Raw genomic sequence first — 25900 nt, 5'->3', positions numbered from 1 at the left:
CATCAGCTGTGGAGTATTGGTAGTGGAGGAGCTGAATATGCAGATCAATGGTAAGGACACTAGCCAGGTTTGCCACCCTGTCCTGGACAGCATTAAATTTCTTGAAGATGTTTGCAGTGGTATTCATCCAAGTGATTGATGAGTGTTACACTCATCTATCTTCAGCTTTATTGGCGATAAAGAAGCTGCAAAGGCTCAGAAGATGAGTTACCATGGTGTATCTAATCAAGATTCCTTATCTAGGTGTTGCCATGTCTGGTCCATCTTCACCTTCAGTCATGCTGATCCCCAGAATTTGATGGTGGTGGTATTGATTGTCACAGGAAGTTAAATGAGCTATTGTTTGAGATTGTCATTATCTAGCATGAATGTTGCCTACTACTTTTCGGCCTAAGTCTAGGTCTTATCCTTGCGATATTATATTCTGACATGAGGTATTACATTTTCTGAGAAACTATGAATGAAATTGAAAATTGAGTAATTATCAGCCAAAAGCCCCAGTCACACACTAATATCATTAGTGAAGCATTTGAAAATAGTTCAGGATACTTTCCTAGGGAACTCCTGGAGTGATGTCCAGAATCTGTAATGACTCCAAAAATAACAAGCATTTTTTTTGCATTAAGAGTGGCTTCAGCCACTGAAATGTTTTTCCTTTCACTCTCCTACTTACTTTTGTTTTGATCAGGCATCTTAGTGCCATGTTTAATTGAATTTTGACCTATTATTGATGGTGATTATTCTCACTACACTATCCTTGTTCAGATCTTGTGTCTATATCTGAATCAAGGCAATATTTGGGTCAAAAATTGAGTTGTTACATTAAAAATTACTCAATATCAGTAACTTTTAGCTTGCTAATTCCCCATATGACTCGTTTATTAATGATTTGTATAACACAGATGAGTTAGCAATTGTTCTGAATCAATTTGTCTTCTTATGAATGAATCCAACATTACTGGAGAATATTCCACATTGTTAGGTAGAAGCTTAAGACGTCCCACTCAGAATATATTTTCTCCTTTCCGGGAACTCTATCCCCTTGTCCTTTAAAGTTAGCTATCCACCACAGTGATAATGGGAAGAATGTCTGGTTGTTCTCCCCATGATCCATAGTAATACTGATAAAAGATTAGTGAAAAAACTGGAGAAGTTATGAAAATGGTTGATATTTTTTAAAGAAATGAACATCCAGTAAATTCTAAGGTATATTTAAATCTGTTGATTCTTACAGAGGAATGAGTTAAAAATCACACAACACCAGGTTATAGTCCAACAGGTTTACTTGGAAGTATTAGTTTTCAGGTAACCAGTGGGACAGGATTATAAGACACAGAATTTATAGCAAATGATTGCAGTGTCATGCAATTAAAATCATGTATTGAACAAACCTAGATTGCTGTTAAGCCTTTCATCCTTTAGTCAGGTTGCAGGTTTCAGTTCATTAATATGTAAATCCCAGAACTTCTTTTACGTCACATTCTTGACATAACTTAAGTTTTTATAAAAAGACGTGGCATCTCAACTCAGACATTAAAGGTATTAAAGGTGTGAGGTTAGAGTCTGACTGTATCGCAATCTTGAGCCAGACAGGTTCAATTTCCAAAGAAGGAATTTATAAGAAGTTCTATGTATTGATGGAACTAGATTAGGTTAGGATATCTGGTTGGCATAGATGAGTTGGAAAGAAGGTCTGTTTCCGTGATGTGCATCTGTATGACTCTATGACTGTCTGCATTGACTGCCTGCGGGTTGTGTGCTTTTTGAGCAAAAATAGAATATATCTGCAAATGCAATTCTGCAAATGCAAATTCACCCCATTGACTGAATTGTTTATGTGTGTGCATGTGAGGAAGAGAAAGAGTGTGGCAAAGTGTGTGTTTGCATGTCTGGTAGACTGTGCACGTGAGTGTGACAGAGTATAAGCCTGTGAGAGGGTGCATGCGTGGATGTGAATATGCAGGATGTATGTTGTGTGTGTCTGAGAGAGAGCATGTGTATGAGTCAGGGTCTGTGTGGGTCTGTGTGAGTCTGTGAGTTTGTGAGTATGTAAGTGTGTGTGTTTTGTGTAGTGTGTGTGTGTGTTTTGTGTGTGTGTGTGAGAAAGGTCCCGGTTGAGACCACCCCATGTGTTCCCAACTTGGCTATCAGCCTCTGCTCGGCCATTCTGCATTGTTGGATATCCTGAAGTCCACCTTGGAGGATGGTCACCCGAAGATCAGGTGTTCCTCGACTGGGAGGGAACACCCCTGTCTGGCGATTGTTGCACGGTGTCCTTTCATCCATTGTCGTAGCATCTTCTTGGTCTCGCCATTGTACCATGCCTTGGGGCATCCTTGCCTGCAGCATATGAAATAGGCAATGTTGGCCAAGTCACATGAGTACCTGCCATGTACATGGTGGGTGGTGTCCCCAGGTGTAATGGCAGTATCCGTGTCTACACTCTGACATGTCTAGCAGTGGTTGCCATGACAGGGTTGTACGGTATTGTAGTCAATGTTGTCCTGAAGGCTGAGCAGTTTGCTGTGAACAATGTTCTGTTTAAGTTCGGGCAGTTGTTTAAAGGCAAGAAGTGGAGGCATAGGGAAGGTCTTGGTGAGATAGTCATCCTCATCAATGATATGTTGCAGGCACTGAAGAACATGGCATAGTTTCTCTGCTCCTGGGAAGTATTGGACAAGAGGAAGAGAAAGAGTGTGGCAAAGTGTGTGTTTGCATGTGTGCGTGTCTGGTAGAGTGTGCGCGTGAGTGTGTCAGAGTATAAGCCTGTGAGAGGGTGCGTGCATGAATGTGAGTATGCAGGATGTATGTTGTGTGTGTCTGAGAGAGAGCATGTGTATGAGACAGGGTCTGTGTGAGTTTGTGAGTATGTAAGTGTGTGTGTGTGTGTGTGTTTTGTGTGTTGTGTGTGAGAAAGGTCCCGGTTGAGGCCACTCCATGTGTTCCAAACTCGGTTACATCCTGTGTTTGTCTCCCGAGGAGATGATGACATTTTCTCGCTGTGACATGTTGGAATTGAGTTGAGCATCGTATCCTGTTCTCATGAGGGTGTCCTTCAGCACCTTCAGGTGTCTGTCATGTTCCTCCTCATCTGAATAGATCCTGTGTATGTCTGTACAGGATGGCTGTTTTAATATGTTTGGGGTGGAATCGAGAGAAGTGCAACATTGTGAACTTATCTGTGGGTTTATGGTAGAGTGAGGTATTGAGGTGCCCATCCTTGTTGGAGATGCATATGTCCAAGAAGGAGACAGATACTAAAGAGTAGTCCATGGTGAGTTTGATGGTGGAATGAAACTTGTTGATATCACTGTGCAGTTGTGTCAGTGACTCCTTGCCATTGGTCCAGAGGAAGAAAATGTTGTCAATATATCTGGTGTATAGTGCTGGTTCTGTGCAGCAAAGAAGTCTTGTTCGAACTTGTACATGAAAATGTTGGCATCTTAGGGTGCAAAGAAATTCTCACACAGGGTTCTGTTTCCTGACACAATGGGACAACCAGGTGTGTTGGCTTTGTATATCTTCGGAAGGCAGTATAAGTCTCCTACGCTGTAAATACATGGGATGTGAGTGCTCTCTGGTTATGTTGAGGCCATGTTGAAACCCATTGTACAGGCGACCCCAGCTTCTGTCGTGGCATGACAGATTTCTTACAAAAACTCAGCACCCACAGGCTTGTTGAACCAGGAACATTCCTCGTCACAATGGACTTTTCGTCAATCTATACCAGCATCCTCCACGATGACGGCATCACTGCGACAGCCTCAGTAATCAATACCAACAACTGCCAATCTCCAAGCACCATCCTACAACTTATCTGCTTCATCCTCAACCACAACGTTTTCACCTTTGACAACCAGTTCTTCATCCAGACACACAGAATGGCCATGGGGCCCAAATTTGCACCTCAATCAAATGTGTCTTGGTCATGTGTATCGCCAGTACTAAGTTTATTGATTATTTCATTTCATTTACATTTCTGTGCAAAAAATAATGATCCGTGTGAAGACTTTTTCAGCAAAATCCATCTAATGGTTATTATTCATTAAGGCCATTCATAGATGTGAATTTATATGACTGAAATTTATTAGTTGTCATTTGGTAGTGCAAGAGTCTTAATGTATATTGCACAAATACACGAACAGCCCTAAAGGCATCAGATTTTGTTTTGAAAAACTGTCCAGTTTGTATCAGATTATCTTGAAAGCATGAGATATCTGAGCGGTTTGAACAACAGATGAAAATAACTGTTTCATGCTGTCACTGTGAAGTAGGAACAGGAGTAATGTTTGTCACACAGAATGCTGCTGTCAAGCCAAAAATTAATTCTATTAATGACACAAATGAGTAATAACGTATATGAATTTCAGTGTCTGTGTGATGCCAGGTATGTGGACCATACATTGCACAGACTGGCAAATATCTATCAAGCAGCGTCCCCCTTTGGTTATTGTAGCAAGCAAAGTACTGACCATACCCAACCAATCTGCACTTTCAAAACTCATAACATAGTTTCTAATATTAGATGTGATTCTATGATTGGATGGCATTTGCGAATTAATCTTGAATTACACTGACAACCAAATTAGGATTGCAGTGTTGTGTGTTTGCGACTGGAAGCTACATATATTAATAATAGGGTATTGTTCTTTACAGACCGAAGCATTATGCACCCACACTGCATCTATTTCAACTCAACAAAATGGCCAACAGCTATTTTCTTGTTCATTTCTCTGGATAATGTAAATCATTCAAACTGCCCAGTTTAAAATTTAAATAAAGCTTGTCAGTTGATTGTTAGTCATCATTAACTGGTCCATTCTCCATGGCAACGTCTTTACCGTACAGAGTCCACTTGCTAACCAATCTGCATTCCCTTCTCATACAGTATAAGTGGTGTTCTCCCTGAACATTGCTGTTTCTCGTGAATTATCCTGATGAGTGGAAGATGAAATGCTTCAACAGAATGTGTCTTCTCTTATCAAAAGTACCAAAGCATTGCAAGTTTATTAGAAAATCATTGATAATATACTCTAGGGTCAGAAGACACTATAATTAAAGCACTTCTCCTTAAATTTACTCTGTTTATTAAATATTTGCAACTTTCAAAAGTGATGTTAAACTGAATTTTCTGTTCTCTCAGGTAAGCATGAAGAATTATACTGCTAATAAGTATCCTTGAATCAACATCACTCAAACAGGTTATCTGGGCAGGTGTGCACTGCTGATTTAAGAACTTGCTACAGGTTGAAATTTCTGCTTCATAGCAATGGCTGCATTCTAACAGTACTTAATTAGCTGTAAAGTATTTGAGAAATCATGAGGTTATGAAGGACAATATACAAACATAAGTCTTTTTTTCTATTGGCGTAGAAACTTCAAAGGCGATTATAATCTTTACATTATAAAGTATTCTAACAAATTGAGCAGGGAAAGCCTCAGTCATTTGGTTGAAACTCAGAAACCATTGGAATCATCCATTTAAAATTGATAGTGAAAGTGAGGAAAAAGGTCAGTCTTTTCAGCAAAAATTTGATAAATAGTTGAAACACAGAAAAATATAATTCTATTAGGAGTGCAGGGCAATAGACTTCATTTTAACTTCCTCCTCTGAAAGGTTTGAATGGTTATGATGAGTCAAATGACTTCTTTTTGTTTTCCCTTTTGCTGGCTATGTTTCTATTTGGCAGTGCTTTCCCAATTTCCCAATTTCAACATGTATATGTTAATCTACTGATTGTTTTTCTACCTATTGGAATCAGTCCAGGATTATATTTCAAAGCTGTGCATTGATATTTCACGATTCACAACAGGTTGTGCTTAACTAAAAGACTAACTCTTTGACCAGGAGTAAGCTCTGCATATGTGTAAGCATATGTATCTCAAATCTGGCCTTATAACATTTCAATATTTTGTCTGTGTGAGCAGGAGTGTTCACTTTCTCGAGACATTTAAATTAGTGTTACTAAGTTGTTCTAGCTAAGCTTGAGATTCTTAAGTTTTTTTTTGTAAAACATTCTCCCGAAACTATTTTCATACCACTCTGCTCCAGAGTCACCATTTGAATTATAATATACTTTGTAGGATGTCAATCCTTTGACATAGTCTTAAATTATCTTATTATATACACAGATGAAAAGGATGTTTTAAAACGTGCATTCATAGGACAATTGATTTGAAGGCAAAACATTGTATTTTGCCTTTTTAGAAGATCTTGGTCAGGCCTCAGCTAAAAATCACACAACACCATGTAATTGTCCAACAGGTTTATTTGGAAGTACTAACTTTCGGAGCACAACTCCTTCATTAGGTAGCTATGGAGAAGGATCATAAGATACAGAATTTATAGCAAAAGATCACACTGTCATGCAACTGAAATGATATATTAAACAAATTTTGATTGCTGTTAAGTCTTTTATCTTTTAGAATGGGTTGCAGGTTTCGGTTCATTAATATGTAAATCCCAGAACATCTTTCAAGTCCCATTCTCGAGATAACTTAAGGTTTTATTAAAAAACGGTGACATCTCAAAAAGACAAAAGACTTAACAGCAATCTAGGTTTGTTAAATATATTATTTCAGTTGAATGGCACTGTGATCTTTTGCTATAAATTCTGTGTCTTATGATCCTGCTCCACAGCTAGTCTGAAAACTAGTGCTTCCAAATAAACCAGTTGGACTATAACCTGGCGTTGTGTGATTTTTAACTTTGCCCACCCCAGTCCAATACCAGCTCTTCCACAGCAGGCCACAGTTAGAATGCTGTGTCCAGTTTTGTTCATCTTATGTGGTGTGCAACATTAAGGATTTAGAAAGGGTACAGAGGAGGAGGCCAGTTTCGTAATGCACAGTTTTAATCTTAGACATCAATTTAGGGTAAAATAACTGGACGCTAAAGGTCCAGTTACTGTGATATTCAAGGTATGACAATTATGTATGACAGGCTGAATGAACAAGAAGCCCTTTTCTATATTTTCACATGTTCTTATTAACAATTAGTAGGTGAAATTGAGAGGAAGATAAAAGAGGTCAAGGAGTTGCATTACTAATCAGGGAGAACGTTATGTCTATACTCAGAGAGCACATACTGGAGGGTTCATCCACTGAGGCAATATGGGTAGACCTCAAAAATAAGATGGGTGCAGTCACTCTGATAGGATTACACTATACGCACCCCCCCACCCCCACCCCCAACAGCCACTGCAACATTGAGAAACAAATACGTAGGCAGATTATGGAATGATGCAATAAAAACAGAGTTGTCACAGTGGGTGGCTTTAACTACCCAATATTGACTGGGACTCTCTTAAGCAAGAGGCTTATGTGGAGCAGAATTAGTTAAGTGCATCCAAGAAGGTTTCTTGAAACAATAAGTTGATAGTCCTAATAGAGGGGAGGCCATACTGGACCTTGTATGAGCTAATGGGCCTGGCCAGGTGACTGACCTTTCAGTGGGAGAGCATTTTGGCAAGAGTGATCACAACTCCTTAAGTTTTAAGATAGCTATGAATAAGAATAAGACATTATGGCAAGGTACTAATTTGGGGGAGGACAAATTACAACAGTATTAGGCTGAAACTAGGGAGTGTTAATTGGGAGGAGCTGTTAACAGACAAGTCCACATTCTACATCAGCTTTAAAATTGTCTACTATGTCATTATAAGAACATTGACTGATTCAATTATATTTATATTTCACCAGAGTAGATGAGTATGAATTGGAACTACACTTAAATCCATGTATACTGGCAGTCCTGCCATTGTTGGGCCATGTACATCTACGAGACAGAAGTTTCTGGGAAGCCAAGATGAACTTATATATTGGCACAGCAGTTTGACTCTGATAACGCATGGAGTTAGTGATCCATTATGTGCTGAGAGGTGGTCTCATGTAGGCTGAATCATGGAGCTCCGTTTGCTGAGGTACAATTCTTTCAAGATGCCTTGGCATTCAGTCCGCCTTGATTTTAGCTTTTAATGCATTTTCCTGCTTTTTCAGACCACATGACAGTAAAATTTGCAAAAGCTTCTAATCATCTTGAACCATTGCTCTAGTGAGTAAGGTTAACAATACGGAAAGGTTAGTCACCTTCTGATTTTTTTATTTCACTCGGTTGACTCAGGATTTCATTGATTATATTTGCACACCTTCTTTACACTTATCTTGCTGCGGGGTGGAATTTCACTAACAGTCAGCTGAGTATCAATTTTGGAAGTTTCATGGAGGGGTTTCACTAGCAAGTTATTTCATGCAATACTCTGGCTGCTCACCTCTATATATATATATATATATATATATACACACATACATATATGCACTGCTTTTCTATTGTCCACCCAGCAATGACAGAAGCATTTCTCAATGTCCAACTGTGCATGAGGTCAAGTGCTGCCAGGCAGAAACTGCTCTTCACAGGTCATGTGGTTGGAGGGAATGAAAAGCAAAATACTTCTGAGGATGCGTAGCTGGCAAAGGTGACACTTCATTGCAAATGCAAGTTCATTTTTATGTAAGTATTGCTGTTTAAAATAATCTTCTGATTATCTGATAGTAACTGTAGCTGTAAGAACTAAACAAGACGGGCTACCTGCCGTTAGCGCCATCCCTTCTTATACTGTGAGATGTCTCTTGTAGGCTGAACCGTGGAGCTTCATTTGCTGAGGCACAATTCTTTCAAAATGCCTAGTGATAATGTGTTGGCGCCTTGTCTAATGGAGTGCTGCTCCTTCCATAATGCCTATTGTTGTGTTATATCTTCTCAATATGTTAAATATGGAACCATTGCATGCTGGAAAGCTTTCAAAAGGTTGAAAATATCATCTTTTTATTGAATAATAGCAAAAGTGAAGAAAAATCAAACAGAAAAGGCTATATTTCCTTCTGTTATTTCCAAAGTAAAGAGGCTGCTTGTCTTCAAGCAACAATGAATTTACAGTCAATAAATGATCACTGCACCCAGCTTTCATCTACTGGAACTGGGTGTCATTTAAGTCCTGCCTGATTGGCTGCAGCAGTCTGTTTGGACTGTACTGCAAGGCCCCTCAATACTGATCCAAACATCAGCAGTCTTAAATATATACTGACATACTACCTATGAGCCAACGGGGAATAAATGTGAGCCTTACCAGTACCTTTGATATCCATTAAATGATAAAAGAAATTCACTGGAATCATGAAAGATGCTAGTCATGATCAAGGCTTTTTAAGAATTTCCATTTTCTCAAATCATCTCTAGCTACTTTTTTTGCTATCTACCTTATCCAGGATAAATGAAATATCCTAACATTTACAGCAGAAGAGAATTTGGCATCCTTCTGCTTCAGTAATGGTGTTTTTTCCTGCACATGCTTAATATGTCCACCAGCTCCAGAACACTTTTTACTAATTTAATGTGTTATTTATTTCATTAAATGAGCAAGTACCGAATAGCTTTTTGAACATCGCTTTAAGTCCGCTTCAATGTTTGTGTTATCTGATTGCTTATGCTTTATATTCTTAAATGAATTTTTGGAAAATACTCATCAATAATATTTTAATAGTCAAATTCATCCAATGCAGTTTTAAAAGATTTACATTTTATCTTAAAATTTTCTGCAATATTCCTTGATTTAGTTACCTGCTGTGATTCAAGGGGTGATGCATTTATATAGTTATTAAGAAATTAATAAAGAGGCAGAAAGGGATGAGAATAAATTAGAAAAATGCAAATACAGATGAAACAGTTTTTATAACTATGGAAAAAGAAAATGTTTAGCAAAAGTAAACGTGGATCCCTTAGAGGCAAAGGCAGCAGAGATTTTAATTGGAAGTAACGAAATGGCAGAGAAGTTAAACAAATATTTTGTGTCTGCCTTCATAGCAGAACAGACAAAAAAACGTGCCAGAGATTATGTGGAACCAGGAACTAATGAGACTGAGGAATGTAAAATAATTAATATTCATGAAGAAAACGTAGTGGAGAAATTAATAGGAGTAAAGACTGACAAATCCCACGGGCCTTATGGCCTACATCCTAGAGTTTAAAGAATGTCAGTGCAAACATTGTGGTTTTCCAGATTCTTTTAGGTTCTAGAACAATCTATGCAGCTTAGAATGTAATAAATGAAGCACATATATTCAGGAAAGGAGGGTGAAGAAATTGGGAACAGTAAATCAATTAGTTTCAGCATTAGTAATGGGAAAAAATGTGAATCCATTCTTACATTTTGGTTAATTCATACCAGTTAGGTGAAGTTAACGTTACAAATGGATGAAAACCTTGACAACATCTGACGCCCTCTCAATGAACCCTGAAAAATTTTCATTCTCTGTAAGTGCAGCAGAAAACGTAACTTTCCTCAGACAACTTTGTTGGAACATCATGTGACACCAAGGATGGCTAGCGTCAGTACTTTCATTCTTGTAAATACAGAAAAAAGTGAACATGATGCTGAAAAGTGAACATGTGTTCACAAATGTCATTATTTCCAATGAAGTTGTCACCCGTGCCACCAATGTGACCTCGTAATGTCTTCTTTATCCTTTCCTCTTCCATATATCTTGGTGCAGCACTAGTACCTACAGCCAGGGTGGAGAGAGCTTGCCCTGAAGTGGAACCTGTTGGCCTTAGAGTTTTGGGTTGGTTACCCCAGGGACATTTGTGGCTAGATGGCCCAGGCATGCTTAAAGCATGCTGCCCAGATGCACGTTCATCCTCCTCGGCTCAAGCTGACATAGGTGCAGGGAAGTTGAGGGTGGAGGTCTCAGGCCCTTGTAGAGTGCCCTAACAGGAGACTTGTGCGGGCCTGTGTGAGGCTCTTCTGCCTGTTATGTACCAACTGGCACCACCCTCCCTCCTTGTGAATAAGGGCACCTCAAGTGTGATCAAGCTCCTACGTCTCCCTGTTACCTTGTCAGTGATGCTGAGCATCATTGGACAGAGCAATGGAGTGAAAGTTTGAGCCATACTCAACAGACACTAACTGTGCTGGACTTAGTTCCCCAACCTGTCAGTGGAGGCAAGCAAATGTTCACATGCCAGAGGCAGTATCTTACAGATAAGGTTGATGGTCTTTTCAAATCTTCAAGTTAGTTTCCCGAGTGCCTCCAGCAAATCTTCCTGCTTCTCTTGCATCTGTTTGTACAGTTGTCCAATGTCATGAATAACTGAGATGATGAGCTCCTCTCCTGCATGGGACTGAGCAGGTGCGTGTTTTTTGGCCATACTCAAAGTGCCAGCAGCCTGGGCTGTTCCTTTCTCATCCATCTGCAAAGATGTGGCAGTGACATACTCACCAGAATGTGCTCCTGACCGTAGTGTGCCCACTGTCAGCATCTGAGTTGGTGGAGGGGGCAGGAGCAGGTGTTTCATCTGAAAGTTCTGTTTCTTCCTGAGAAGTTTAAGAGAAGATGATCTCCAGAGGGAAAAGTATCACTGATGCCTGCTGGAAACAAGAGATAATGAGTTGTGAAATAAGGGTAAATGTTCGGTTAGGTTAAGAATACATTCACAGTGGCCATTGGAGGACAGCAGCAAAGTACTTGACAATGTATCTTAGTTTGTTGCAAGAGCATAGAGTGATTAGGATTTTCTCCCATATCGCACTGACATAGATGGCCACGTTGGATCAAACTGACAGGCTCTAGTGCTGTGGTCTCCTTTGGCAGACCTATGGAAAGGAAATAGCCCTCTTCTCTCGTACCGTGTCCAGCAAAACCTCCAGGTCCTAATTAGTGAATTAGGTGCTAACCTGCCTCTATTGACTAGGTCTGGGACAATTCCTCAGTCAAAGGACCTGTTAAGGGCACCTCGTGACTGATAGTGTTTGACTACTGTTTATGTATGGCACTCAGAATTACACAAGATCCCAACCATGGTGAGTGTTTCTGCCACAGGTGAGCATTCCATAGCACGAGGTGGTCGTCATTGAGGCGTGATACATACTTAAGGAGGTGAGCTACAGAGGATAGCCTGAAAACACTCACAAGAGTTCACAAAGAAAATCCCCCCAAACCTTCCCAAAATTGAAGTTTTGCCAATTTTCAGTGAAATTCAGCCTGAGAATTACACTCTGGGAGCAATCATTTAGACCTGAAATAAAGAGAAAGTTCTCTACTCAGGGTGGTTTGGATGTTTTGGAATTCTCAATCCCAGAAGGGAGTGGATGTCAGTTGATGAGCATGTTCAAGACCGAGGTCAACAGATTATTGAGCACTAACTGAATCAAGGGACTTGTGTATAAGATGGGATACTGGAGTGCAATCACAATCTTTTTGAATGGTGGAGCAGATGGGATATGCCCTATGGCCTATACTTCCTTCAATTTCTTACATTCTTTTGCCAAATGTAGCGATAAAAAACTTCACATGTGCTTAGTAAACAGTTCATTGACATGGCAGCTAGACATTATAAGATGATTACATTTAAATCTGTTCCTTCAAATTAAAATCAAATAGTGTAACAAAAAGGGATATATGACCTGCTCCTCATTTTGGCCAACAATGAGCCAATGAGAAGACGGGAATTAGGTTAAGTGGCAGGTTTAACCCTTTGAGATTTTTGACACATACAATCAAAATATTAATTAATGACAAATATCCAATGCGTTCTGCTTAGCTTTAGTTCATCGCATTACAACCTATAAACTGCCATGTTGAAACTTCCTGTAGTTGTCTCCCTACCTTTCCAAGCCCCCTTGTTTGAAACTCATCCTCTACCCAGTCATATTTCTTTCATGATTGCCTGTCTACAGTACTATTAACTCCCAAACCCCAACTATTTATATAAATGATTTGGATGTGAATATAGGAGGTATGTTTAGTAAGTTTGCAGATGACAACAAAATTGGTGGTGTAGTGCACAGTGAAAAAGGTTGCCTCAGAGTACAATGGGACCTTGATCGGATGGATAAATGGGCCGAAGAATGGCAGATGGAGTTTAATTTAGATAAATGTGAAGTGCTGCATTTTGAAAAAGCAACTAAGGGCAGGACTTATACACTTAATGATAAGGTCCTGGGAAATGTTGCTGAACAAAGAGACCTTGGGATGCAGGTTCATAGTTCCTTAAAAGTGGAGTTGCAGGTAGATAGGATAATGAAGAAAGCATTTGCATTTGCCTTTATTGGTCAGGATATTAAATATAAGAGTTGAGAAGTCATGCTGCAGCTACACAGGACCTTGGTGAAGCCATTTTTAGAATATTGCGTGCAATTCTGATTGCCATTCTGCAGGAAGGACGTTGTTAAACTTGAGAGGGAGCCCAAAAGATTTATGAGGATGTTGGTGGGATGAGAGTGAGAGGTTGAACAAGCTGGGCTTTTTTTCCCCTGAAACGTTGGATGTTGAGAGGTGACCTTATAGAGGTTTATAAAATCATGAGGAGCAAGGATAAGGTGAATAGCCAAAAGGCATTCCCCAGGATAGGGAAGTAAAAAACTCGAGGGCATAGGTTTAAGGTGAGAGGGGAAAGATTTAAAAGGGACGTGAAGGGCAACTTCTTCATACATAGCATTTATGTATGGAATGAGCTGCCAAAGGAAGTGGTGAAACCTAATACAATTACAGAATTTGAATGGCATCTGGATGGTTTCATGAATAGAAAGAGTGTAGAAGGATATGAACCAAATGCTGGCAAATGGAACGAGATTAATTTGGGATATCTGATCGGCATGCACAAGTTGGACTGTGCTACACATCTCTATGACTATGACTAGAACTAAGCTCCCATGCTTTATCAGTCTTGCTTTGTTACATAGCTCCTCTGTTTTAACATCGAACAGGGAAAAGATAATAGCAACAAGAACATTTATATACTGGCTGGAGGATAGACTTAAGACAAATAGATAACATGGGAAAGGATGGCTTTAGAGCAGATCAGGACGTAAGTGGAGAGGTACTTTGAAGAAAGTGGGATGTAGCGTATAATCAGTTTATGAAAGTGAGGAAATGTCTGAAGTACAAAATAAGTAAGGGAGATTGCAAGGCACAAGAATATTAAATAAAAACTGAAAGAACTGTGGATGCTGCAAATCAGAAACAAATGGAAAAGCTCAGCAGATCTGGCAGTATCTGTGAAGAGAAATCAGAGTTAACATTTCAGGTCTGGTGAGCCTTCCCCAGAGAAAATATTGATTGGTCTCAAAAGTAACAAAAAATCGCTTTTAAAAACTAAAAAAAATGGTACAGTGATCTCAGTGATGATGGAAAGCATGAAAGAGATTTGGTTGGGTGGGCGGAGATGTGGCAAAAGAGTCCTGCAGATCCAAGAGGCTTCATAGTTTTTAGCCTAATGTTTGCAGAAAAAGGCATTTTATACTAAAGCTGATGATATGGTCAAAAAGTTCATTAATTAATTTGAAATTCCAGCAAGTTGGAGAGTGATCTCAATTTTAAATTGAGACTTTGTCTCCACAAGGACTGTGCAGTGGTCACTCTTATTGATACTGTCATAGTCAGATGCATCTGCAGCAGGTGAGGTCAAGTCTGTTGTTTTCATTTTGTTGGTTCCTTCACAGCCAACTGTCAACCCAATCTAGCAGCAATGTCACTATAGGACTAGACCAGCTTGGTCCATGGTACCACTACCAAACCATTCTTGTTGATAGAAGCTCCCTGTCGAGAGTGCATTCTGTAATCTTGTCACCCCCCAGTGCTTCCTCCAAGTGGTTTTCAGAATGGAGAAGCACTGATTGATCAGCCAAGATGGGAGTTTGGGACGATGTGGCAGTGCACAGTTTCTTTCTCCTAATTAATGCACTTATATGAGCTGTGGCTCAGTTGGTAATTTGTTCCTGAATGACGTTGAGTTGAGTACTGAAATCAAGGCTGACATTTCAGACTTTAAGTGCCTCCTTTTGGATGAGATGTTCAATCAAGGCCCCTTATTTTTGAGGTAGCCTTCAAATCCTTTAATCATATCTACCACAAAGGAAAATGGTTGCAGTTGGTGAATAGCAATCATCTCAAATCCAGAACAATACTGCAAGAGTTCCTCAGGGTGAGGTGTTAGGTTCTGCTACCTGCACATTTTCTATCAATGACTTTCCACCCATCATATGGCCAGGGGCAGGAGATGTTCATTGGAGTTTGCACAATGTTCAATACCAATCTAGTTGACTATCTGGTTTACTAATGCCCTTATGGGAAGGAAAGTTATCATCATTATCTGGTCTGTCTCCAGACCCACAGCAATGTTACTGATTTTTAACTGCCACTAAATTTGTGAAGTAACTTACTCGATTCAAAGGCAATTAAGGATGAAGCATCAAATGTTGGTCTTGCCATCAACACCTACATCCCATTAAAAAATAAAGAGAAAGAGAATGGCACATGCTGTCAATGGAGTCTGCAGGCCACAAACCTAGTGCATCACACTGAAACCCAGCATTAAAACTGCACCGACCTCATAATGGAACTGAAGTGCACTGACCTCTTTACCTGCATCTTGGAGTTGGAGAATATTGACTGCATGGAGTTAATTCCTTGAAAGGAACTAGAAGTAGAACCAACAGTTGAGTACCTCATTCAAATAGAGTGGGCCTGCGTATTGGAGGCTGAGAAAAGAGTACTCCAATCAAGTTGGGTGAGAGAAAAGTGCTATCCTGGAATGGTGACAGAAAGAAAGAGTGGTATTGATTCAAACTATTGAATGACCAACCAATTTAGTGTACTATCCTGCCACTGGAAATCTCTGACCCTTTTAAAAACCAGGTTTCCTTGCTAGACAGGTAGTTCAGCTGACTGGAGCTGAGCCAAAGTGAAATATAGAGCACAGCAAAGTCCCCAAGAAGGAAATGAAAGAAAAAAAGCTTGTATTTATATAATATGTTTGACCTCAGGATGTTCCTAAACAATTTGCTAAGAAATAAGTGCATTTTGAAATGTAGTATTTATTGTAAGAAAGGAAATGCAGTGGACAATTTGTGCATAGCAAGCTCCTACAAACAGTGATGTAATAACAACAGATCATCCCTTTTCAGCTATGTTTGTTGAGGAATAAATATTAAATAGAATAGAATAGAATCCCTACAGTGTGATGACAAGCCATTCAGCCCAATAAGTCCACACTGACCTTCTAAAGAACACCACACCCAGGCCCTGTATTTTCTATGGCTAACACATCTAACCTACACATGCCTGGACACTGTGGGCATTTTATCATGGCCAATTCACCTGATCTGCAAATTTTTGGACTGTGTGAGGAAATCGGATCATTCAGCAGAAACCCATGTAGATACAGGGAGAACATGCAAACTCCGCACAGACAGTCACCTGAGGGTGGAATAAAATCCAGGTCCCTGGTGCTGTGAGGCAGCAGTGCTAACCACTGAGCCACCGTGCCAACCAAGGTACCAGAAATAACACCCCTATCTTTCTTCAAAATCATGCCATTAAATCTTTTGCATTCATTATGGAGAGAGCAGAGGCAGACCTGGCTTAATGGCTTATTGAAAGGTGGCACCTTTGCCAATATAGCAATCCCTCAGTGACCTAAGGCAGCAGGAATGTATGTCTGAGATGAAAAGATTATTCATTGACTGCCCAGCAAAGCATTCCTGAATCTTTTGGCCATTCAAAGCTAATTTTAAAAGTCTATTGTTTCTTCTGCTGTGCAATTCAGTGAAACTTCCAGGTAGCCTCTACCTGTCTTCACCTATCCCGACTTCAACACCCTGCTCCCACCATCCCCTTTATCTGCAACTCCCCCAGATCACCTCCGGTCCTGAAGAAGGGTTCTACCCGAAACATTGACTTCTCCACCTCCTGATGCTGCCTGGCTTGCTGTGTTCTTCCAGCCTCCTGCCTGTCTACTTTGGGTCCCAGCATCTGCAGGTTTTTTTTGTCTCTATCCAGTGAAACTTGGCAGAGCACACTGTGCAAATTTTGTTCAGTCATCAGGAAAGGTTTCACTCAGTACATAATAGTTATTCCCAATTTGCCGTAAGGTAATTTCAAAGACAAATTAGAATTTTGACAGTGAGTTTAGACATGTCAAGATCTTTGTTCTCTTGAGAAGGCTGATCACCCAGCTATTTATACACAAAACAACATGAAATTATAGCAAAGGTTGACAGAATTCTATTTTTTGCCATAACATTTCTACATTAAATTGCTGAGTAGAAATGCATCCAGAAAGTGTCATATTATTCGAAAACAAAGGAGTTTAGCTTTGTAAAACACAAACATAATATTTTAGGTGTTGAACACTAAAATAAGAAACAAAAAATGCTGGAAAATGTCGCAGTGACGGGCTATGGAGAGAAAAAAGGTAATGTTTCAGGTCAGTGATATTTCATCAAAACTGAAGAGAAATAGAAATGTTAGAGATTTGATTCCAATGCAATAAGGATGGTGCCTGAAGTAAATAAAGGTGCTTTGTGATGATGGAAGCGAGCAGAAATTAAATAACCAAAGTTTTCATGGTGTGACAGCCAAAGAGATAGGTAATGGTGATAGTGAACAAAGATTGTATCCAAATCAAGCATAAATTGTTACATTAAAGAAAATTCTGAATCCAACATGCAGGAATCAAGAAAAATGCAAGGCAAAGACCAAGCTAGTAAAACAACTGGGAAACTAAAGGGGAAAGAAAGAAAAAGATGGAGGCAAAGGTTTGAAACTGAAGTTGTTGAACCCAACATTGTGTCCAGAAGTCTGTAGAGTGTTGAGTTGAAAGACAATGTATTGCTCCTTCAACAAGAGTTCAGTTTAATTGGAACACAGTAGCAGGCCATATACAGAAAGGTTTGCATGGGAGAAATCTGCCACCTACTGCAGCCTCAACCAACAGTGACACCAAAGCTGCATAATTCAGATGGGGCCTGCACAAACTTTGATTGATTTTTTTCAATTGTTGTTTGCGAGTCTTGTCTCTTTGTGTATCTTGTTTAGGGTTCAAGCCCCACATGGCAGCATGGTGGCTCAGTGGTTAGCACTGTTGCCTCACAGTGCCAGGGATCCAGATTTGATTCCAGCCTCGGGTGACTATCTGTGTGGGGTTTGCACATTCTCCCCGTGTCTGTGTGAGTTTCCTCTGGGTCCTCCAATTTCCTCCCATAGTCCAAAGATGTGCAGGTCAGGTGAATTGGCCATGCTAAATTGCCCATAAAGTTAGGTGCATTAGTCAGAGGGAAAATGGGTCTGGGTGGGTTACTCTTCGGAGGGTCGGTGTGGACTTGTTGGGTCGAAGGGCCTGTTTCCATACTGTAGGGAATCTAATCTAATCATACATGGGGATTTTAAAAAAGGAGCAGAGTTTTACATAAGCAATTCATGTTTCTTTCTTGCTGTTTGGTAGAAACAATTTGGTTGCAATAAATAATTATTTTCTTGGTAAAAAAAACTTTGCTTTATTTTTATTAACCAGCACCTATGGGATCAGGAATGTGCCAGTTGATCAAATATTCAGTTGATCAAGAGATCCACATAATCAATGTAAAAAAACACACTTAAATAAGAGATACACAATGCAGGGAGTATTTCACTATCATACTTTATTTATAGCATAAATCACTGAAATAATAAATCACTGAAATAGTAATGCAACTTTACCTTAAATAAAGGTTAACTGGCAGAGAACTTTCTCACTCGCACCCTTAAGAGGCTATTCAGACATTGCAAAGATCGCCATAATAAGTAAACTTCTAGTATTTCAGTTTATTGAGATTGCTGGCTGATAAGTTGTCAATTAAATCAAAGTTTGCTGTATTTTAACCTGAATTCGACAGTTAGATAAAATTGGGCAATTCAGTGGTTTACTCAAACTTTCACATTGTTAATGACTCAGAAATAACAGGACTTGGTTTCTAGAGCACCATCCCAATGGGTCATGGGGGAATGGGATTTTGGAACAAAGATAATATAAAGTTGGGTATGTAGTTGGTTAAATTAGATTAGATTACTTACAGTGTGGAAACAGGCCCTTCGGCCCAACAAGTTCACACCGACCCACCGAAGCGCACCCACCCAGACCCATTCCCCTACATTTACCCCTGCACCTAACACTACGGGCAATTTAACGTGGCCAAATCACCTAACCTGCACATTTTTGGACTGTGGGAGGAAACCGGAGCACCCGGAGGAAACCCACGCAGACACGGGGCGAATGTGCAAAGTCCTGGTGTAGGTATTAAAGGAGAAAAAGATAAACACCAGGTTTTCAACAAAAATAAAACTTCATACAAGCTACACATGGGTTCCTGCAGGTGAAAGAGCTGTCTCTGGCAAACGTTAAAGGAAATCTGAAAGGCTAGATTGATTGAATCAACACATAAATTAGAAATAGAAATGCCTGCCAGAGTTAAGAAACTAATGATAATTGAAGGACCAACACAGCATTTGGGTTGTTAAAAATATAAGTGAGACCAAGTTAGTACAGCAAGTGGTGAGACAACAAAAACAAAACCAGAAAGTGCTGGAAAAGCTTTGGCACCATCTGTGGAGAGAAATCAGAGTTAACCTTTCAGGTTAAATGACCCTTGCTCAGAATTCAGGTCACTCGACCTGAAACTTTAACTTTGATTTCTCTCCACAGATGTTGCTAGACCCACTCAGCTTCTCCAGCAATTCCTGTTGTCGTTCCTGATTTACAGCATCCACAGTTCTTTCAAGTTTTATTTAGTGAGACAACAGATTCAGTTCAGAGTGAATTAAAGCTAAAGCAGTTTGAATATGATTGAAAATGAAAACAGCTTTAAATGGAAATAAAGAAACACGAAAGGGAGATGGAATTGAAAAGAATGAAGCTGGAATTGAGAAAACCATAGTTCTAGTTACAAAGGGAATATTAAGGGAAAGAGAGCACATGAATAGAAGTCCACTTGACAATGAAAGAACAACAAGATTTCAGTAGTAGATTGAATCCCTGTTGAAACACTAAAATATGTTGGAGAAGCACTGTTAGCATGATGCATGACCTTGGGTTGTTCGGCCTGTAAGGAGGAGCCCATCTGAGATGCTTTACTCATGACACTTTCAAGGATGCTAACAGTTCTAACTCCAGTAACTACATATGAAATTGCCTGTTGTAAGGCATAGAGAAACCTAGCTCAAGAATCCTCCTCAATCACCTTACAGCAAGCATTTGTAAGACAAAATATTCTCTAACAATCTGGCCCCATCACACAACAAAGCCCAAACCCCAACTTCGGTCATCAAAATCAATAATGAGACCTTGAACAACACAAATCATACCTTGGCAGCCTACTATTGACAAAGGCAGACATTGATACATGGCTCACAACAGTTTCAGCATATCTGAGGAAGAGGAAGTCTAAAGACCTGGCTCTCAAACCCAATATCACGTGCATGATCTACAGACCAGTGCTCATATCACACCCTGCCCTCCCCCACATAAGGTTCATAGACATGGACAATGTACAACAGGCACTTCAAAAGCTTGGGGAGGTACTACCAGTACTCCACAAGATGCTGTACATCCATTGATAGGAAAGGAGCACCAATATCAGTGTTCTTGCTCAGTCCAACATCCACCAGCAGTAAAGTACTGAACATGCTCGATCCACTCTGCTGGCTTAGTCACATCATCTGCTGCCTGATACAAAGACTTTCAAATAGGCACTCTACTCAATGCTTCGACACAGCAAGCAAGCCCTAATAGGGCAGGGAAAATTGTAAGGGCGGCACGGTGGCACAGTGGTTAGCACTGCTGCCTCACAGCGCTAGAGACCCGGGTTCAATTCCCGCCTCTGGCGACTGACTGTGTGGAGATTTCACATTCTCCCCGTGTCTGCGTGGGTTTCCTCCGGGTGCTCCGGTTTCCTCCCACAGTCCAAAGATGTGCAGGTTAGGTGAATTGGCCATGCTAAATAGCCCGTAGTGTTAGGTAAGGGGTAAATGTAGGGGTATGGGTGGGTTGCGCTTCGGCGGGGTGGTGTGGACTTGTTGGGCCGAAGGGTCTGTTTCCACACTGTAAGTAATCTAATCTAATCAAAGCCTCTTTTGAAAAAGGGCAAAGTTTCGATCTGAAAAATGCTGGGTTAACACTGCGTGAAAGCGAGAAAAAGCATCTGGCCAGATTGGGTGCTCTTTGAGTCTCCTTGCTGACAGAAAAAGGAGTGTGTGGCAATCCAGACATCTCACTCTTCCATTCACCCAATCACCATCTGCCTGGCATATAACAGAGATTGTTGGTCTTGCATTATTCTCTCCAGTCACCTGAGACTTCCTTATACTTTGGAAGGATGATGCTCAACCATGACGGATTACTTAAGAAGAAGGTCATCATCTGTTGCTGTCCCTTTATGAGAGCTATTAAATTTAATATCCATTGTACATTTTAAGCAACTGTTTGTATTGGTAGCCGTGAGTTGTTCTATTTGTTCGCAATGCATAAACGTTTAGATCAGTGTCGCCTCTTCCTGTAGAACCAACGTTTATAACAGCATGAAGCTTTCATCTACTTGATCTTTATAAGTTTTAGTGGGGATATTTGTTACATCAGGCCACCCATAGTGAATGAATTTATCAAGCCAATGACAAGCACCATGTTTAGGAGGGCAACACCTTTATCTCCTCTATGAAGAGAAGATAACAGCTGGATATAAAGCTTTCCCTGGGAGACAGTTGAACTTCACAGACAAGGCATCACACATTTCATTCCTGTGGAGATCAATGATCTTCATTGCAGCCTCAAAGCTTCCATAAACAGGGGCTTTGTAATCAATTTACTGGTTAGATCAGCTTTGATCATCAAACATAATCAAAGACATAGCTATGATGACTTCAGCAAGCAGTATGCTATCCTTCTTTCATTATTTGATGGAAAAGAGATATTAGCTGAATGTTTCTTAAAACAATTCTATTGCCTGAATGCCTGCATTGAGAAATTCCCGAACAACGGGAATGATAAACTAGATCTCTCAGCAACTTCATTTGAGGTTTCCCATGGAATTTAGATGCAATGGGAGAATCAGTAATAGGGAGCATTGATTGTTCACAATGGTTTGAATGGCACTTCTCAACTTATGCAAAAACCCCTAGCTTAGGTTTATGACATGTCTGAGGTGCCATCAAGATTTGTAATACAAATCTGGGTTGCATACTTCCTTCTGTAAATAGAGCACTTTTATTCTTCGACAGGTATGAGGGGCCTGAGAAATTGCAGTGCTCATTCAGTCACATAATTTCATTAATCTAAAATCTGCACTTTTAATTGTGAACAGCAATATCTTTTCAGTCTTGGCTTTGGTGTACTTCCTGCAACAAATATACAATGATACAATTTCTCATTTCTAGCCAAGTACATTGTAGACCATGGATTTCAGGAAAACTTGTGTGAACAACGTATTGAAGTTAAGAATAATATTTTGAATAAGATATTGGCACAGGAGAATTATAGGGCCATGAACCGAATAAACTGCTGGAATTGGCTGTATTATGGGCCAACATATCACCATTCTGTCTCATTTGCTTGATTCATTGAGTGCATGAGCGCTTTTGACTACACATAAAGTCAATACCTTAAGTATGATGTAAAGTCTTGGTTCAAATATACAATGCTAGCAGAAAGCAATTCTATTATCAATGCCAAACAAGTCAGTAAAGTAAAAGTCAATAAAATATGGTTTCATTTTATCCCTGTTGCATTCCTAGACAATGATGATTAAACAACAATAAGAAACCCGATAAGCAGTGGACACCAGACCACATTCCTCATCCAGGAAACAGTATCTCCAGGGTGGGTGGTGTACTGATCAATTTCCAGACTAGAATCGACAAAGCAGCATTAATCCCTAAGTGGCGCATCTCAGCATTGTCACCCAATTACAAGATATGCCAATGAGATATGGCAAAATTGAACAAAGGTGCCGCATAAATTGAAAGCTTTTCACAGTCACATCAAACTCTAAGCATTAACTCTGTTTCTCTCTCCACAGGTGCTGCTAAATCCGTTGAGTTTCTACAGCATTTTCTCTTTTCGTTATTGATTTCCAGCATCCGCCATCTTCTATTTGAGTCTTCCACCAATATTGCCATTGTAAGATGCTGAGAATGCCTTGGAGAGAAATCATCACCATTCAGGAATTAGAAAGGATAGGCCATGGGAATCCACAGGACATCATGGCGAAGATGTGACACGGACTGACAGGACATTTTGCTTCCTGAACATGCAGGCCACCAAAAGTGAACAGTTGGATACCATCAGACAGAAAAAGAAGTCAGATCTAGCCAAACAAGTTGAGAGTGTGGTGCTGGAAAAGCTTTTGCCTGAAGCGTCAATTTTCCTGCTCCTTGGATGCTGCCTGACCTGCTGTGCTTTTCCAGCGCCACACTCTTGACTCTAATCTCCAGCATCTGCATCTTCACTTTCGTCTAGCCAAAGAAGACCTGGCAAAGTGCATTTAAGGACAACCTTCAAGAGTGGGACTTTGCCATTCATCATTGTATGGGACATCATTATATGGGGAGCAAGAGCCTTGTGATATTTTCACTGGACTGTTAATCCAGAGACCCAGGTATTGTTCTGCAGACCTGAGTTTGAATCCTTCCATGGTAGATGTGGAATTTGAATTTACTTAAAAATCTGGAATTAAAAACCTAATGATGACTACAAACTGTTGTTGGAAAAGCCCATCTGGTTCACTATTGTTCTTTAAGGAAGGAAACTGCCATCCTTACTTGATCTGACCTGTGTGTGACTCCAGATCGACAGCAATGTGGTTGACTCTTAACTACAATTTGGGTAATAAACACTGGACTAGCTCTAATCCTGTGAATGATCTTTTTTTCGAATCGCCAGGTCTTGAGTGCAATAAACTGGGGCTGTGTAGATATTTTCAGTCCATTTATATGTCTTCCAGATTCTACACAGTTTTTAAAGCAGCCTTCAGCATCTTTCATCTCAGTTACTGGTGTTGTAAAAAGCACATAATAGTTATTAAATGATACCCTTACTGGGGTTTTCTCTCCCCTGTCAGTAGGATGTCTGAGATGTCTTTAGGGTAACTGTGAGGCCTTAGATAATTGTTCCACATGATAGCCCCATTTTCCTTCTTAGATAGACATAGAAAATCCTGTATAATTATTTCAATCAAGAGCAGAAGATTCAGAACAGTGCTGTGGCTGATATTTATCCTTCAATAAACAGAATTAAGATAGTTTTTATCACATCATTACCTCATTGCTGTTTGTTCAGTTTGCTGCAAAGTGCTTTAGAACAACCTAATTCATGAGAGTGGCTGGGAAAAGTGAAGTTAATTATTCTATTGTTACTGGTACAAGGCATGAAGGGAAGGAAATTACACAAAAATCAAACAGTCAGAGGAATATTGAAGTATTTACTGAAACTTTGAAAGGAATTTGATACTATGTAAATAGTAAAACATCAGAAACCAAAAGAGAAAATGCTGGAAAATCTCAGCTGGTCTGGCAGGATCTGTAAGGAGAGAAAAGAGCTGACGTTTCTAGTTGAACTGACCCTTTGTCAAAGCTAAATAAAGGGAGAAATTGGGAGGTATTTATACTAGGCTGAGAGAAGGTGAGTCATGGCTCCAGAAGCATAGGTAGATGATAATGACAGTGCATGGAGAGATTATAGGGAGATTAGGAGCTGTGAATGACCAAGGCTGAAGCCAGTGCTATGTGACAAAATATGTCGGGGATGGGGGGGGATGGGTGAAGCAGAGGCAAAATGGAAAACAGGGGAGGAGGATAGCAAAGGGAGAAGAGGAGAGAACAAAGGTGATGAGAGTGGGGAGCGAGAGAAAGAGAGACAATCAAGAAATAAGAGGCACAGAACAGTGAAAAAAAATTGAAAAAAATAAATGAAATAAAATTAAGGAGCAGAATGAAAACAGAGGGGTCGAGATGGGATAATCATCTGAAGTTGTTGAATTCAATGTTGAGACCGGCAGGCTGTAACGTGCCGAGTCGGAAGATGAGATGCTGTTTCTCCAGTTTGCGTTGAGCTTCACTGGAACATTGCAGCAGGCCAAGGACAGACATGTGGGCATGGGAGCAGGATTGTGTGTTGAAGTGGCAAGCCACGGGAAAGTCCGGGACCTGATTGCGTACAGACCGAAGGTGCTCAGCAAAGCAATCACCCAGTCGGCGTTTTGTCTCTCCGATATAGAGGAGACCACATTGGGAGCAACGAATGCAATTGACCAAATTGAAAGAGGTACAAGTGAAATGCTGCTTAATCTGAAATGAGTGTTTGGAACCTTGAATGGTGAGCATGGTGTTGCACCTTCTGCGATTGCATGGGAAAGTGCCGTGTGTAATGGGAGAGGTGTTAGGTGTGATGGGAAGGTGCCGTGTATGATGGGAGAGGTGTTAGGTGTGATGGAGGAGAGGACTAGGTTGTCCTGGAGGGAACAATCTCAGCGGAATGCAGACGGGGGAGGGAAGGGAAGATGTGTTTAGTGGTGGAGTTGCTGAAAACGGTGGAGGATTATTCTTTGCATGTGAAGGCTGGTGGGGTGAAAGGTGAGAACAAGAGGGACCCTATCCTTGTCCTGGGAGGAGAGGGAGGGAGTGAGACTCGTGGTGCGGGAGATGGACCGCACGCTGTCGAGAGCCCTGTCAACAACTGTAGGTGGGAAGCCACACTTGGAGAAGAAGGAGCACATATTAAGAGCACCGCTTTGGAAAGTGGCCTCATCGGAACAAATGCGGTAGAGGCGAAGGAGCTGAGAGAAAGGGATAGAGTCCTTACAGGACGTAGGGTGAGAAGCGCTGTAGTCCAGATAGCTGTGGGAGTCAGTGGGCTTGTAATGGATATTAGTGGAGAGACTATTGCTGGAAATGGAGACAGAAAGGTCAAGGAAAGGAAGGCAAGTTGTCGGAGATGGACCAAGTGAAGGTGATGGAGGGATGGAAACTGGAAGCGAAGTTTATGAATTTTCATAAGGATGGAGTCAAGGTAGGAGGAAATAAGTTCAGTGGGGCAGGAGCATGC

At 40.4% G+C, this 25900-nt stretch overlaps 1 long non-coding RNA gene across 1 annotated transcript; it reads left to right on the top strand.

Annotated features, from left to right (window-relative positions):
• Positions 1–7710: 7710 nt before the first annotated feature.
• LOC148151957 (uncharacterized) lies at positions 7711–23732 on the top strand. The gene is made up of 3 exons (XR_015759163.1): positions 7711–7922; positions 8341–8509; positions 22878–23732. It is a non-coding gene; the product is annotated as an uncharacterized LOC148151957 (long non-coding RNA).
• The last annotated feature ends 2168 nt before the right edge of the window (positions 23733–25900 follow it).

This window comes from Chiloscyllium plagiosum, unplaced genomic scaffold (genome assembly GCF_037043375.1).
Source record: "Chiloscyllium plagiosum isolate Xiang-an unplaced genomic scaffold, Cpla_swu_hap1 HiC_scaffold_2, whole genome shotgun sequence".
Taxonomy (NCBI): Eukaryota; Metazoa; Chordata; class Chondrichthyes; order Orectolobiformes; family Hemiscylliidae; genus Chiloscyllium; species Chiloscyllium plagiosum.
This window is presented reverse-complemented; position numbering and strand designations above follow the sequence as displayed.